Source organism: Leucopleurus acutus (genome assembly GCF_964270905.1).
Source record: "Leucopleurus acutus genome assembly, chromosome: 20".
Classification (NCBI taxonomy): Eukaryota; Metazoa; Chordata; class Mammalia; order Artiodactyla; family Delphinidae; genus Leucopleurus; species Leucopleurus acutus.
In genome coordinates, this window is record NC_139162.1 from 55097978 (window position 1) to 55111390 (window position 13413).

Consider the following 13413-nt stretch of genomic DNA (forward strand, 5'->3'; position numbering starts at 1 on the left):
GGGGATTTGTGTCACCACGAGAGTGCGCCCCAACACCACAGGAAAGGACACAGGCAGCTTTGCACCATGAGGAAGGGAAGCTAACCAGGTGTTTCCCGTAATATTTGTTTTTTAATTGAAGTGTAGTTGATTTACAACATTATGTTAGTTTCTGGTATACAGCAAAGTGATTCAGCTATCTACATTCTTTTCCATTACAGGTTGCTACCAGATAGTAAACATTTCCCTGGGCTATCCAGTAAATGCTTGCTGTTTATCTATTTTATATATGAGTGGTTATCTACTAATCCCAAATTACTAATTTATCCCTCCCTCCTTCTCCTTTTGTACCATAAATTTATGTTCTATGTCTGGGAGGCTGTTTCTCTTTTGTATATACATTCGTTTGTACTGTTTTTGTAGATTCCACAAGTAGGTGATATCATACATAATTTGTCTTTTTCTGTCTGACTGTCTTTATGGAGTATGATAATGCCTTGGTCCATCCATGTTGCTGCAAATGGCAATGTTTCATTCTCTTTTATGACTGAGGAATATTCCATTGTCCATATATACCACACCTCCTTTATCCATTCATTCATCTATGCAGACATTTCAGTTGCTTCCCTGTCTTTATGGCCACTCCTTCTTCAATCCCAGTACTAATATACCTTCAGTAACAGGATGCATCCCAATTGTAGAAATGCTGACGTGTGAGGAAAGTGTGCACGAAGAATAACTCTCCCATCCAGTTAGTTTTAGGAGAAATTCTGCTGGGCAAAGTTCCTACTTACGCTTGGGGCCAGGACTGGCTGTCCTGCTAACTCTCTAATGACCCACACGTGAATGTACTCTAGACAGTTGAAAACACGAGGGAATCTAGGCCTCAGGTTTTCCATATGAGCAGATGGAGATTGAAGTTACGTAGTTAACAGAACCTGCAAATCAGAAAGAATTTTATCTTAATTGCCCAGCAGTCGATTAGAGCAAGAGAAATTTTTTTGTTTTAATTTGGAGCTTTCTGGGATGGTGGTAATCCAGTTTTGAATTATTTTCCAAGGGGACTGTGAAAAGTGGCCCTATTTTGAGTTTTAGACAGGGACCTCTGACCTCGTCTCAGGACGCCAAACCAGGACTGGCCCGAGACTGCAGGGGATTAGTGTCACCACGAGAGGGCGCTCCAACACAAGAGGAGCAGGCACAGCCAGCCTTGCAGCAGGAGGAAAGGAACCTAACCAAGGGTTGTCCCTGTTCCTTCTTTGTTAAATGAAGTGTAGTTGCTATACAATATGGTGATAGTTACAGGTGTCAGCAGGTTACTTCACTTTTACATGCGTACATATATACCTCCATATTCTTTCATTTTTGATTCCTTTTCATTATAAGGTTATCACAAGATATTGAATACAGGCCCCTGTGCTCTACAGTAAATTCTTCTGGTTTATCTATTTTATATGTGATAATAGCGTGTATCTGTGAAACCCAAACTCCTAATTTGTCCCTCCCTCTCTTTCCCCTTTGGTAACCATATGTTGTATGTTTGTGACTCTGTTTCGGGTTTCTGTATAGATTCATTTGCATTAGTTTTAGACCACACATTTCTGTGATATCATGTAACATTTGACTTTCCCTGTCTGCCTTACTTCACATACTATAAAAATCTCCTGTTCCATCCATGTTGGTGCAAATGGCAATATTTTATTCCTTTCTTTGACTGAGGAATATCCTATTGTACATGTATTCCACACTATCTGTATCTATTCGTCTATGAAGGACATTTTAGTTGCTTCCATACCTTTATGGCCACCCCTTCTTGAACCCCAATAGTAATATGCCCTCAGTGACAACATGCATCTCAATTTTGGAAATGCTAACGTTGAAAACAAATTGTGCACGTAGAAAAGTTTTCCATCCAGTTAGTTTTAGGAGAAAATCTGCTGGTCAAAGTGAGTACTTAAGACTCTTGGGACCAGTGGAAAACCTGCTGGTAACTCTCTAATTCCCCACACGTGAATGTAGTCAAGAGAGTTGATGAAAACGCGAGGGAATCTAGGCCTCAGCTTTTCCATAGCAACAGATGGAGGCTGAAGTTGCCTACTTAATAGAACCTGCAAACCAGAAAGAATTTTACATAATTGCCCAGCAATCGATTAGGGCAAGAGAAATTTTGTTTAGTTTGGAGCTTCCTGGGATGGTGGTAATCCAATTTTGAATTATTTTCCAAGGGGACTGTGAAAAGTGGCCCTATTTTGAGCTTTATAGAGGGACCTCTGACCTCTGTTTCAGAGCTCCAGGCCAGGACTGGCCCCAGGCTGCAGGGGATTTGTGTCACCACGAGAGTGCGCCCCAACACCACAGGAGAGGACACAGTCAGCTTTGCACCATGAGGAAGGGAAACTAACCAGGTGTTTTCTGTAATATTTGTTTTTTAATTGAAGTGTAGTTGATTTACAACATTATGTTAGTTTCTGGTATACAGCAAAGTGATTCAACTATCTATATTCTTTTCCATTACAGGTTGCTACCAGATAGTAAACATTTCCCTGGGCTATCCAGTAAATCCTTGCTGTTTATCTATGTTATATATGAGTGGTTATCTAGTAATCCCAAATTACTAATTTATCCCTCCCTCCTTCCCCTTTTGTACCATAAATTTATGTTCTATGTCTGGGAGGCTGTTTCTCTTTTGTATATACATTCGTTTGTACTGTTTTTGTAGATTCCACAAGTAGGTGATATCATATATTATTTGTGTTTCTCTGAGTGTCTTTATGGAGTATGATAATGCCTTGGTCCATCCATGTTGCTGCAAATGGCAATGTTTCATTCTCTTTTATGACTGAGGAATATTCCATTGTCCATATATACCACACCTCCTTTATCCATTCATTCATCTATGCAGACATTTCATTGCTTCCCTGTCCTTATGGCCACTCCTTCTTCAACCTCAGTACTAATATACCTTCAGTAACAAGATGCATCCCAATTGTAGAAATGCTGACGTGTGAGGAAAATGTGCACATAGGATACCTCTCCCATCCAGTTAGTTTTAGGAGAAATTCTGATGGGCAAAGTTCCTACTTACGCTTGGGGCCAGGGCTAGCTGTCCTGCTAACTCTCTAATGACCCACACGTGAATGTACTCTAGACAGTTGAAAACACGAGGGAATCTAGGCCTCAGGTTTTCCATATGAGCAGATGGAGATTGAAGTTACGTAGTTAACAGAACCTGCAAATCAGAAAGAATTTTATATTAATTGCCCAGCAGTCGAGTAGGGCAAGAGAATTTTTTTTTTTAATTTGGAGCTTTCTGGGATGGTGGTAATCCAGTTTTGAATTATTTTCCAAGGGGACCGTGAAAAGTGGCCCTATTTTGAGTTTTAGAGAGGGACCTCTGACGACGTCTCAGGACGCCAAACCAGGACTGGCCCGAGACTGCAGGGGATTAGTGTCACCACGAGAGGGCGCTCCAACACAAGAGGAGCAGGCACAGCCAGCCTTGCAGCAGGAGGAAGGGAACCTAACCAAGGGTTGCCCCATGTTCCTTCTTTGTTAAGTGAAGAGTAGTTGCTGTACAATATGGTTATAGGTCCAGGTGTCAGCAGGTTAGTTCACTTTTACATGCGTATATATATATATACGCCTCCATATTCTTTCATTTTTGATTCCTTTTCACTATAAGGTTATCGCAAGATATTGAATACAGGCCCCTGTGCTCTACAGTAAATTCTTCTGGTTTATCTATTTTATATATGATAATAGCATGTATCTGTGAAAGCCAACTCCTAATTTGTCCCTCCCTCCCTTTCCCCTTTGGTAACCATATGTTGTATTGTATGTTTGTGACTCTGCTTCGGGTTTCTGTATAGATTCATTTGCATTATATTTAGACCACACATTTCTGTGACATCATGTAATATTTGACTTTCCCTGTCTGCCTTACTTCACATACTATAAAAATCTCTAGCTCCAACCATGTTGCTTCAAATGGCAATATTTTATTCTTTTTTATGACTGAGGAATATTCCATTGTACATATATAGACAACACCATCTGTACCTATTCATCTATGAAGGACATTTTAGTTGCTTCCACGCCTTTATGGCCACTCCTTCTAGAACCCAATAGTAATATGCCTTCAGTGACAACATGCATTCCATTTTGGAAATGTTACAGTTGAAAACAAATTGTGCACGTAGAGTAGTTTTCCATCCAGGTAGTTTTAGGAGAAGTTCTGCTGGCCAAAGTGAGTACTTAAGACTGTTTGGACCAGTGGAAAACCTCCTGGTATCTCTCTAATTCCCCACACGTGATTGTAGTCAAGAGAGTTGATGAAAACGCGAGGGAATCTAGCAGTCAGCGTTTCCATAGAAGCAGATGGAGGCTGAAGTTGCCTAGTTAATAGAACCTGCAAATCTGAAAGAATTTTACGTAATTACCCAGCAATCCATTAGGGCAAGAGAAATTTTTTTTAGTTTGGAGTTTCCTGGGATGGTGGTAATCCAATTTTGAATTATTTTCCAAGGGGACTGTGAAAAGTGGCCCTATTTTGAGCTTTATAGAGGTACCTCTGACCTCTGTCTCAGAGCTCCAGGCCAGGACTGGGCCCAGCCTGCAGGGGATTCGTGTCACCACGAGAGAGCGCCCCAACAGCACAGGAGAGGACACAGTCAGCTTTTTACCATGAGGAAGGGAAACTAACCAAGTGTTTCCCGTAATATTTGTTTTTTAATTGAAGTGTAGTTGATTTACAACATTATGTTAGTTTCTGGTATACAGCAAAGTGATTCAACTATCTACATTCTTTTCCATTACAGGTTTTTACAAGGTAGTAAACATTTCCCTAGGCTATCCAGGAAATCTTTGCTGTTTATCTATTTTATATATGAGTGGTTATCTAGTAATCTCAAATTACTAATTTATCCCTCCCTCCTTCCCCTTTTGTACCATAAATTTATGTTCTATGTCTGGGAGGCTGTTTCTCTTTTGTATATACATTCGTTTGTACTGTTTTTGTAGATTCCACAAGTAGGAGATATCATATATTATTTGTGTTTTTCTTCTGAGTGTCTTTATGGAATATGATAATGTCTTGGTCCATCCATGTTGCTGCAAATGGCAATGTTTCATTCTTTTTTATGTCTGAGGAATATTTCACTGTACGTATATAGCACACCTCCTTTATCCATTCATTCATCTATGCAGACATTTCAGTTGCTTCCCTGCCTTTCTGGCCACTCCTTCTTCAATCCCAGTACTAATATACCTTCAGTAACAAGATGCATCTCAATTTTAGAAATGCTGACGTGTGAGGAAAGTGTGCACGAAGAATAACTCTCCCATCCAGTTAGTTTTAGCAGAAATTCTGCTGGGCAAAGTTCCTACTTATGCTTGGGGCCAGTGCTAGCTGTCCTGATAACTGTCTAATGACCCACACGTGAATGTACTCGAGAGAGTTGATGAAAACAGGAGGGAATCTAGGCCTCAGCTTTTCCATATGAGCAGATGGAGATTGAAGTTACCTAGTTAACAGAACCTGCAAATCAGAAAGAATTTTATCTTAATTGCCCAGCAGTCGATTAGCGCAAGAGAAATTTTTTTGTTTTAATCTGGAGCTTTCTGGGATGGCGGTAATCCAGTTTTGAATTATTTTCCAAGGGGACCGTGAAAAGTGGCCCTATTTTGAGTTTTAGAGAGGGACCTCTGACCTCGTCTCAGGGCGCCAAACCAGGACTGGCCCGAGACTGCAGGGGATTAGTGTCACCACGAGAGGGCGCTCCAACACAAGAGGAGCAGGCACAGCCAGCCTTGCAGTAGGAGGAAGGGAACCTAACCAAGGGTTGTCCCTGTTCTTTCTTTGTTAAAGGAAGTGTAGTTGCTATACAATATGGTGATAGTTACAGGTGTCAGCAGGTTACTTCACTTTTACATGCATATATATATATATCTATATTCTTTCATTTTTGATTCCTTTTCACTATAAGGTTATCACAAGATATTGAATACAGGCCCCTGTGCTCTACAGTAAACCCTTCTGGTTTATCTATTTTATATATGATAATAGCGTGTATCTGTGAAAGCCAAACTCCTAATTTGTCCCTCCTTCCCTTTCCCTTTGGTAACCATATGTTGTATTGTATGTTTGTGACTCTGTTTCGGGTTTCTGTATAGATTCATTTGCATTATATTTAGACCACACATTTCTGTGACATCATGTAATATTTGACTTTCCCTGTCTGCCTTACTTCACATACTATAAAAATCTCTAGCTCCATCCATGTTGCTGCAAATGGCAATATTTTATTCTTTTTTATGACTGAGGAATATTCCATTGTATATATATATGATACCACCTGTATCTATTCATCTCTGAAGGACATTTTAGTTGCTTCCACGCCTTTATGGACACTCCTTCTAGAACCCAATAGTAATATGCCCTCAGTGACAACATGCATCCCAATTTTAGAAATGCAATCGTTGAAAACAAAGAGTGCATGTACAGGAACTTCCCATGCAGTTAGTTTTAGGAGAAATTCTACTCTTTAGAATCAGTACTTAGGACTCTTGGGACCACTGCTAGCTGTCCTGATAACTCTCTAATGACCCACACGTGAATGTACTCGAGAGCGTTGATGAAAACACGAGGGAATCTAGGCCTCAGCTTTTCCATATGAGCAGATGGAGATTGAAGTTACCTAGTTAACAGACCTTGCAAATCAGAAAGAATTTTATCTTAATTGCCCAGCAGTCGATTAACACAAGAGATTTTTTTTTTAAATTTGGAGCCTTTTCGGATGACGGTAATCCAGTTTTGAATTATTTTCCAAGGGGACCGTGAAAAGTGGCCCTATTTTGAATTTTAGAGAGGGACCTCTGACCTCGCCTCAGGACGCCAAACCAGGACTGGCCCGAGACTGCAGGGGATTAGTGTAACCACCAGAGGGCGCTCCAAGACCACAGGAGCAGGCACAGCCAGCCTTGCAGCAGGAGGAAGGGAACTTAACCAAGGGTTGCCTCATGTTCTTTCTTTGTTAAATGAAGTGTAGTTGCTATACAATATGGTGATAGTTACAGGTGTCAGCAGGTTACTTCACTTTTACATGCGTATATATATACCTCCATATTCTTTCATTTTTGATTCCTTTTCATTATAAGGTTATTGCAAGATATTGAATACAGGCCCCTGTGCTCTACAGTAAACCCTTCTTGTTTATCTATTTTATATATGATAATAGCGTGTATCTGTGAAACTCAAACTCCTAATTTGTCCCTCCCTCTCTTTCCCCTTTGGTAACCATACGTTGTATTGTATGTTTGTGACTCTGTTTCGGGTTCTGTATAGATTCATTTGCATTAGTTTTAGACCACACATTTATGTGATACCATGGAATATTTGACTTTCCCTGTCTGCCTTACTTCACATACTATAAAAATCTCCTGTTCCATCTATGTTGGTGCAAATGGCAATATTTTATTCCTTTCTTTGAGTGAGGAATGTCCTATTGTACATGTATTCCACACTATCTGTATCTATTCATCTATGAAGGTGCTTCCATACATTTATGGCCACCCCTTCTTGAACCCCAATAGTAATATGCCCTCAGTGACAACATGCATCTCAATTTTGGAAATGCTAACGTTGAAAACAAATTGTGCACGTAGAAAAGTTTTCCATCCAGGTAGTTTTAGGAGAAAATCTGCTGGTCAAAGTGAGTACTTAAGACTCTTGGGACCCTGGAAAACCTCCTGGTAACTCTCTAATTCCCCACACGTGAATGTAGTCAAGAGAGCTGATGAAAACGCAAGGGAATCTAGGCCTCAGCTTTTCCATAGCAACAGATGGAGGCTGAAGTGGCCTAGTTAATAGAACCTGCAAACCAGAAAGAATTTTACATAATTGCCCAGCAATTGATTAGGGCAAGAGAAATGTTTTTTAGTTTGGAGCTTCCTGGGATGGTGGTAATCCAATTTTGAATTATTTTCCACGGCGACTGTGAAAAGTGGCCCTATTTTGAGCTTTATAGAGGGACCTCTAACCTCTGTCTCAGAGCTCCAGGCCAGGACTGGCCCCAGCCTGCAGGGGATTCGTGTCACCACGAGAGTGCGCCCCAACACCACAGGAAAGGACACAGTCAGCTTTGCACGATGAGGAAGGGAAGCTAACGAGGTGTTTCCCGTAATATTTGTTTTTTAATTGAAGTGTAGTTGATTTACAACATTATGTTAGTTTCTGGTATACAGCGAAGTGATTCAACTATCTACATTCTTTGCCATTATAGGTTGGTACAAGATAGTAAACATTTCCCTGGGCCATCCAGTAAATCCTTGCTGTTTACCTATTTTATATATGAGTGGTTATCTAGTAATCCCAAATTACTAATTTATCCCTCCCTCCTTCCCCTTTTGTACCATAAATTTATGTTCTATGTGTGGGAGGCTGTTTCTCTTTTGTATATACATTCGTTTGTACTGTTTTTGTAGATTCCACAAGTAGGAGATATCATATATTATTTGTGTTTCTCTGTCTGAGTGTCTTTATGGAGTATGATAATGTCTTGGTCCATCCATGTTGCTGCAAATGGCAATGTTTCATTCTTTTTTATGTCTGAGGAATATTCCATTGTCCATATATACCACACATCCTTTATCCATTCATTCAGCTATGCAGACATTTCAGTTGCTTCCCTGTCCATATGGCCACTCCTTCTTCAACCCCAGTACAAGTATACCTTCAGTAACAAGATGCATTCCATTTTAGAAATGCTGATGTGTGAGGAAAATGTGCACATAGGATACCTCTCCCATCCAGTTAGTTTTAGGAGAAATTCTGCTGGGCAAAGTTCCTACTTACTCTTGGGGCAAGTGCTAGCTGTTCTGATTACTCTCTAATGACCCACAGGAGTGTACTCGAGAGGTGATGAAAACACGAGGGAATCTAGGCCTCAGGTTTTCCATATGAGCAGATGGAGATTGAAGTTACCTAGTTATCAGAACCTGCAAATCAGAAAGAATTTTATCTTAATTACCCAGCAGTCGATTAGCGCAAGAGAAATTTTTTTGTTTTAATTTGGAGCTTCCTCGGATGGTGGTAATCCAGTTTTGAATTATTTTGCAAGGGAACCGTGGAAAGTGGCCCTATTCTGAGTTTTAGAGAGGGTCCTCCTACCTCTTCTCAGGGCGCCAAACAAGGAGTGACCCGAGACTGCAGGGGATTAGTGTCACCACGAGAGGGCGCTCCAACACAAGAGGAGCAGGCACAGCCAGCCTTGCAGCAGGAGGAAGGGAACCTAACCAAGGGTTTTGCGTGTTCTTTCTTTGTTAAATGAAGTGTAGTTGCTATACAATATGGTTATAGGTCCAGGTGTCAGCAGGTTAGTTCACTTTTACATGCGTATATATATATATATGCCTCTATATTCTTTCATTTTTGATTCCTTTTCATTATAAGGTTATTGCAAGATATTGAATACAGGCCCCTGTGCTCTACAGTAAACCCTTCTTGTTTATCTATTTTATATATGATAATAGTGTGTATCTGTGAAACCCAAACTCCTACTTTGTCCCTCCCTCCCTTTTCCCTTTGGTAACCATATGTTGTATGTTTGTGACTCTGTTTCGGGTTTCTGTATAGATTCATTTGCATTAGTTTTAGACCACACATTTCTGTGATATCATGGAATATTTGACTTTCCCTGTCTGCCTTACGTCACATACTGTAAAAATCTCTAGCTCCATCCATGTTGCTGCAAATGGCAATATTTTATTCTTTTTTATGACTGAGGAATATTCCATTGTACATATATAGACAACACCATCTGTACCTATTCATCTATGAAGGACATTTTAGTTTCTTCCATACCTTTATGGCCGCCCCTTCTTGAACCCCAAGAGTAATATGCCCTCAGTGACAACATGCATCCCAATTTTAGAAATGCAATAGTTGAAAACAAAATGTGCATGTACAGGAACTTCCCATAGAGTTAGTTTTAGGAGAAATTCTACTCTTTAGAGTGAGTACTTAGGACTCTTGGGGCCAGTGCCAGCCCTCCTGGTAACTCCCTAATGACCCACACATGAATGTACTCAAGAGAGTTGATGAAAACACGAGGGAATCTAGGCCTCAGCTTTTCCATAGGAGCAGATGCAGATTGAAGTTACCTAGTTAACAGACCTTGCAAATCAGAAAGAATTTTATCTTAATTGCCCAGCAGTCGATTAACGCAAGAGAATTTTTTTTAAAATTTGGAGCTTTCTTGGATGGTGGTAATCCAATTTTGAATTATTTTCCAAGGGGACTGTGAAAAGTGGCCCTATTTTGAGCTTTATAGAGGGACCTCTGACCTCTGTCTCAGAGCTCCAGGCCAGGACTGGCCCCAGCCTGCAGGGGATTCGTGTCACCACGAGAGTGCGCCCCAACACCACTGGAGAGGACACAGTCAGATTTTTACCATGAGGAAGGGAAACTAACCAAGTGTTTCCCATAATATTTGTTTTTTAATTGAAGTGTAGTTGATTTACAACATTATGTTAGTTTCTGGTATACAGCAAAGTGATTCAACTATCTACATTCTTTTCCATTACAGGTTTTTACAAGGTAGTAAACATTTCCCTAGGCTATCCAGTAAATCCTTGCTGTTTATCTATGTTATATATGAGTGGTTATCTAGTAATCTCAAATTACTAATTTATCCCTCCCTCCTTCCCCTTTTGTACCATAAATTTATGTTCTATGTCTGGGAGGCTGTTTCTCTTTTGTATATACATTCCTTTGTACTGTTTTTGTAGATTCCACAAGTAGGTGATATCATATATTATTTGTGTTTCTCTGAGTGTCTTTATGGAATATGATAATGTCTTGGTCCATCAACGTTGCTGCAAATGGCAATGTTTCATTCTTTTTTATGTCTGAGGAATATTCCATTGTACGTATATAGCACACCTCCTTTATCCATTCATTCATCTATGCAGACATTTCAGTTGCTTCCCTGCCTTTCTGGCCACTCCTTCTTCAACCCCAGTACTAATATACCTTCAGTAACAAGACGCATCCCAATTGTAGAAATGCTGACGTGTGAAGAAAGTGTGCACGTAGAATAACTCTCCCATCCAGTTAGTTTTAGGAGAAATTCTGCTGGGCAAAGTTCTTACTTAGTCTTGGGGCCAGTGCTAGCTGTCCTGATAACTCCCTAATGACCCACAGGTGAATGTAGTCAAGAGAGTTGATGAAAACACGAGGGAATCTAGGCCTCAGGTTTTCCATGTGAGCAGATGGAGTTTGAAGTTACCTAGTTAACAGAACCTGCAAATCAGAAAGAATTTTATCTTAATTGCCCAACAGTCGATTATCGCAAGAGAATTTTTTTTTAAGTTGGAGCTTCCTCGGATGGTGGTAATCCAGTTTTGAATTATTTTCCAAGGGAACCGTGAAAAGTGGACCTATTTTGAGTTTTCGAGAGGGACCTCTGTCCTCCTCTCAGGGCGCCAAAGCAGGACTGGCCCGAGACTGCAGGGGATTAGTTTTACCACTAGACGGCGCTCCAACACCACAGGAGTAGGCACACCCAGCCTGGTCCAGGTGGAAGGGAAACAGTGTTGCCTGTAATGTTTTATTCATTTATTTACTTTTTCCTACTCGGTCAACAAGTTTATTATTGTCTTTATCTGAAAAATCTTCACAGAAGTTGTGGTTTTGTTTATTAATTCTCAGCAGCCCTCCTGACATCTAAGGAAGCTGGCCTTCTTTTGAGCTACCGTATCTTTTTTCTGGCAAGTGATTTTTGGATGGTTCCACCTCCTCTCTTTAACTTCTCTCTCGGGCTTCTTCTCATTCACCGGATTCTCTCGTATTGCAACATGAGCTTTCTTATCCTTCTCCTCCATCATGTCTGTAGTCGTGTTGTTCTTTATGTATTGAGAGAATTGTTTTCTGTAAGCATCTTCGTCTCCTTCAATCAGTTAACACATGTAATCTGCAACGTTCTGCCCCACGATGTGCTTTTGGTGTAAGTCAGCATTGAATTCTTTGCTTTCTGAATCATAACCAGGGAACCCTTTGGTACTGTGAGGGATAGACCAGCCTCCATTTACAGGTCCCCCAAAACTTTATCCCCAGTAGTAGTCCTGGGAAGCCCGGCATCCAAGTAACAGGTGAAGGCACCGGGTTGACCATCAATGCTTTCCACATTGTATTCATCTCCAGCCACCTCGACTTGGCCTTCATAAATTCTGTCCATACCCAACCTATTAAGAAGCCTGCGGGCCAGCAGCAGGCCAGTACAACATGGTGCAGTATAATTTGTCCGGCCAACCTTCACGCCATACGTTGGGAGCTCGTGAGCATAAGCTGCACAAACTATCCTATCTCCTTGTATACGGGCATGAGCCATCCGACAAATGATAGCTCTATTGGTTACACGTACTATCGTTCTGTATTTGCGTGTGTTGTACTTATTTTTATCTTGGATTATCGATTGTTTCCAAGCATAGTAGTCAGTTTTGCCCTCTTGCCGTCTTCTCAATTTCACTTGGTATCTCTTGAAGTGGGCCTTATTCTTGACAACTTTAACAAACCCCATCCTGTGGAACAGAGGCCCTAGCTGCCACGGAGCTGCAGAACCATCACGGCCTGGGTTGGGGGAGGGGAGAGCGCCTGTAATCTTGTAAATGACTCAGCCCTGAGTAAAGTTGAGTCATTGAGAGCAAGTGGAAATAATCTCCACAAACCATGGCATTACCCGCCACCTAGCAGAGTAGAAAAGTTCGGATATCTTAGTAAAGCACTGAGAAATACAAGTTTTAAGGACTGCATTGTTCTCTTAGAGGGCAAAAAAAGAAACCTTCTTAATTGTTAAAACCCAGTGATTACCAGCAGAGTAAAGCAAGTTCACAAGGTCAGGTGGCGGTTTGGAAATCAAGGTGGTCACATGTTTAAGATCTTCAGCAGGGCTTCAATACCTCTTCAGCCAGCTTTTTGTGTAATTGATTCTGGTAAGTGGTTCAATGCTTTACTAAGGGAACTGATGTTTTCAATGCTACTGGATAGAATGTATATTTAAAGGCAGGGCAAGCAATTAACTTCTTAGTTTGGAAGGAGGAAGGGGGAGAAAGAAAACACCAGCTAAGGAAGTGTCCCTTCTTCCCTCCACTAGTTCATAGCTGTATCAAATAGTGCATTGTTGTACCTTGAGATTAACCCCACAGGTCCGAGTCTGGGGCAGAGAAAGGAATAGGTTTATGTTCCCTGCATGGTTTTCCTCAGAAAATCCCAACTGGAGTCAGGAAGAAAGTCACAGCTATTCATCCTGGCAGGAAACAAAATGGAATGTGGGGTACAACTGTCAACCTGACCACAGGATCATCTTCTAATTCAGCTCACTGTTATCGCTCGTTCCTAAAAGAATGCCTAAAAACTGTAAGTATGCAAAGAATATTTGG

General features: G+C 40.9%; 1 pseudogene across 1 annotated transcript; it reads right to left on the reverse strand.

The window, feature by feature from the left end:
* Positions 1-11682: 11682 nt before the first annotated feature.
* LOC309976371 (large ribosomal subunit protein uL18-like) lies at positions 11683-12930 on the reverse strand (annotated as a pseudogene). The gene has a single exon. The product of its transcript is annotated as a large ribosomal subunit protein uL18-like (transcript).
* Between the last annotated feature and the right edge of the window lie 483 nt (positions 12931-13413).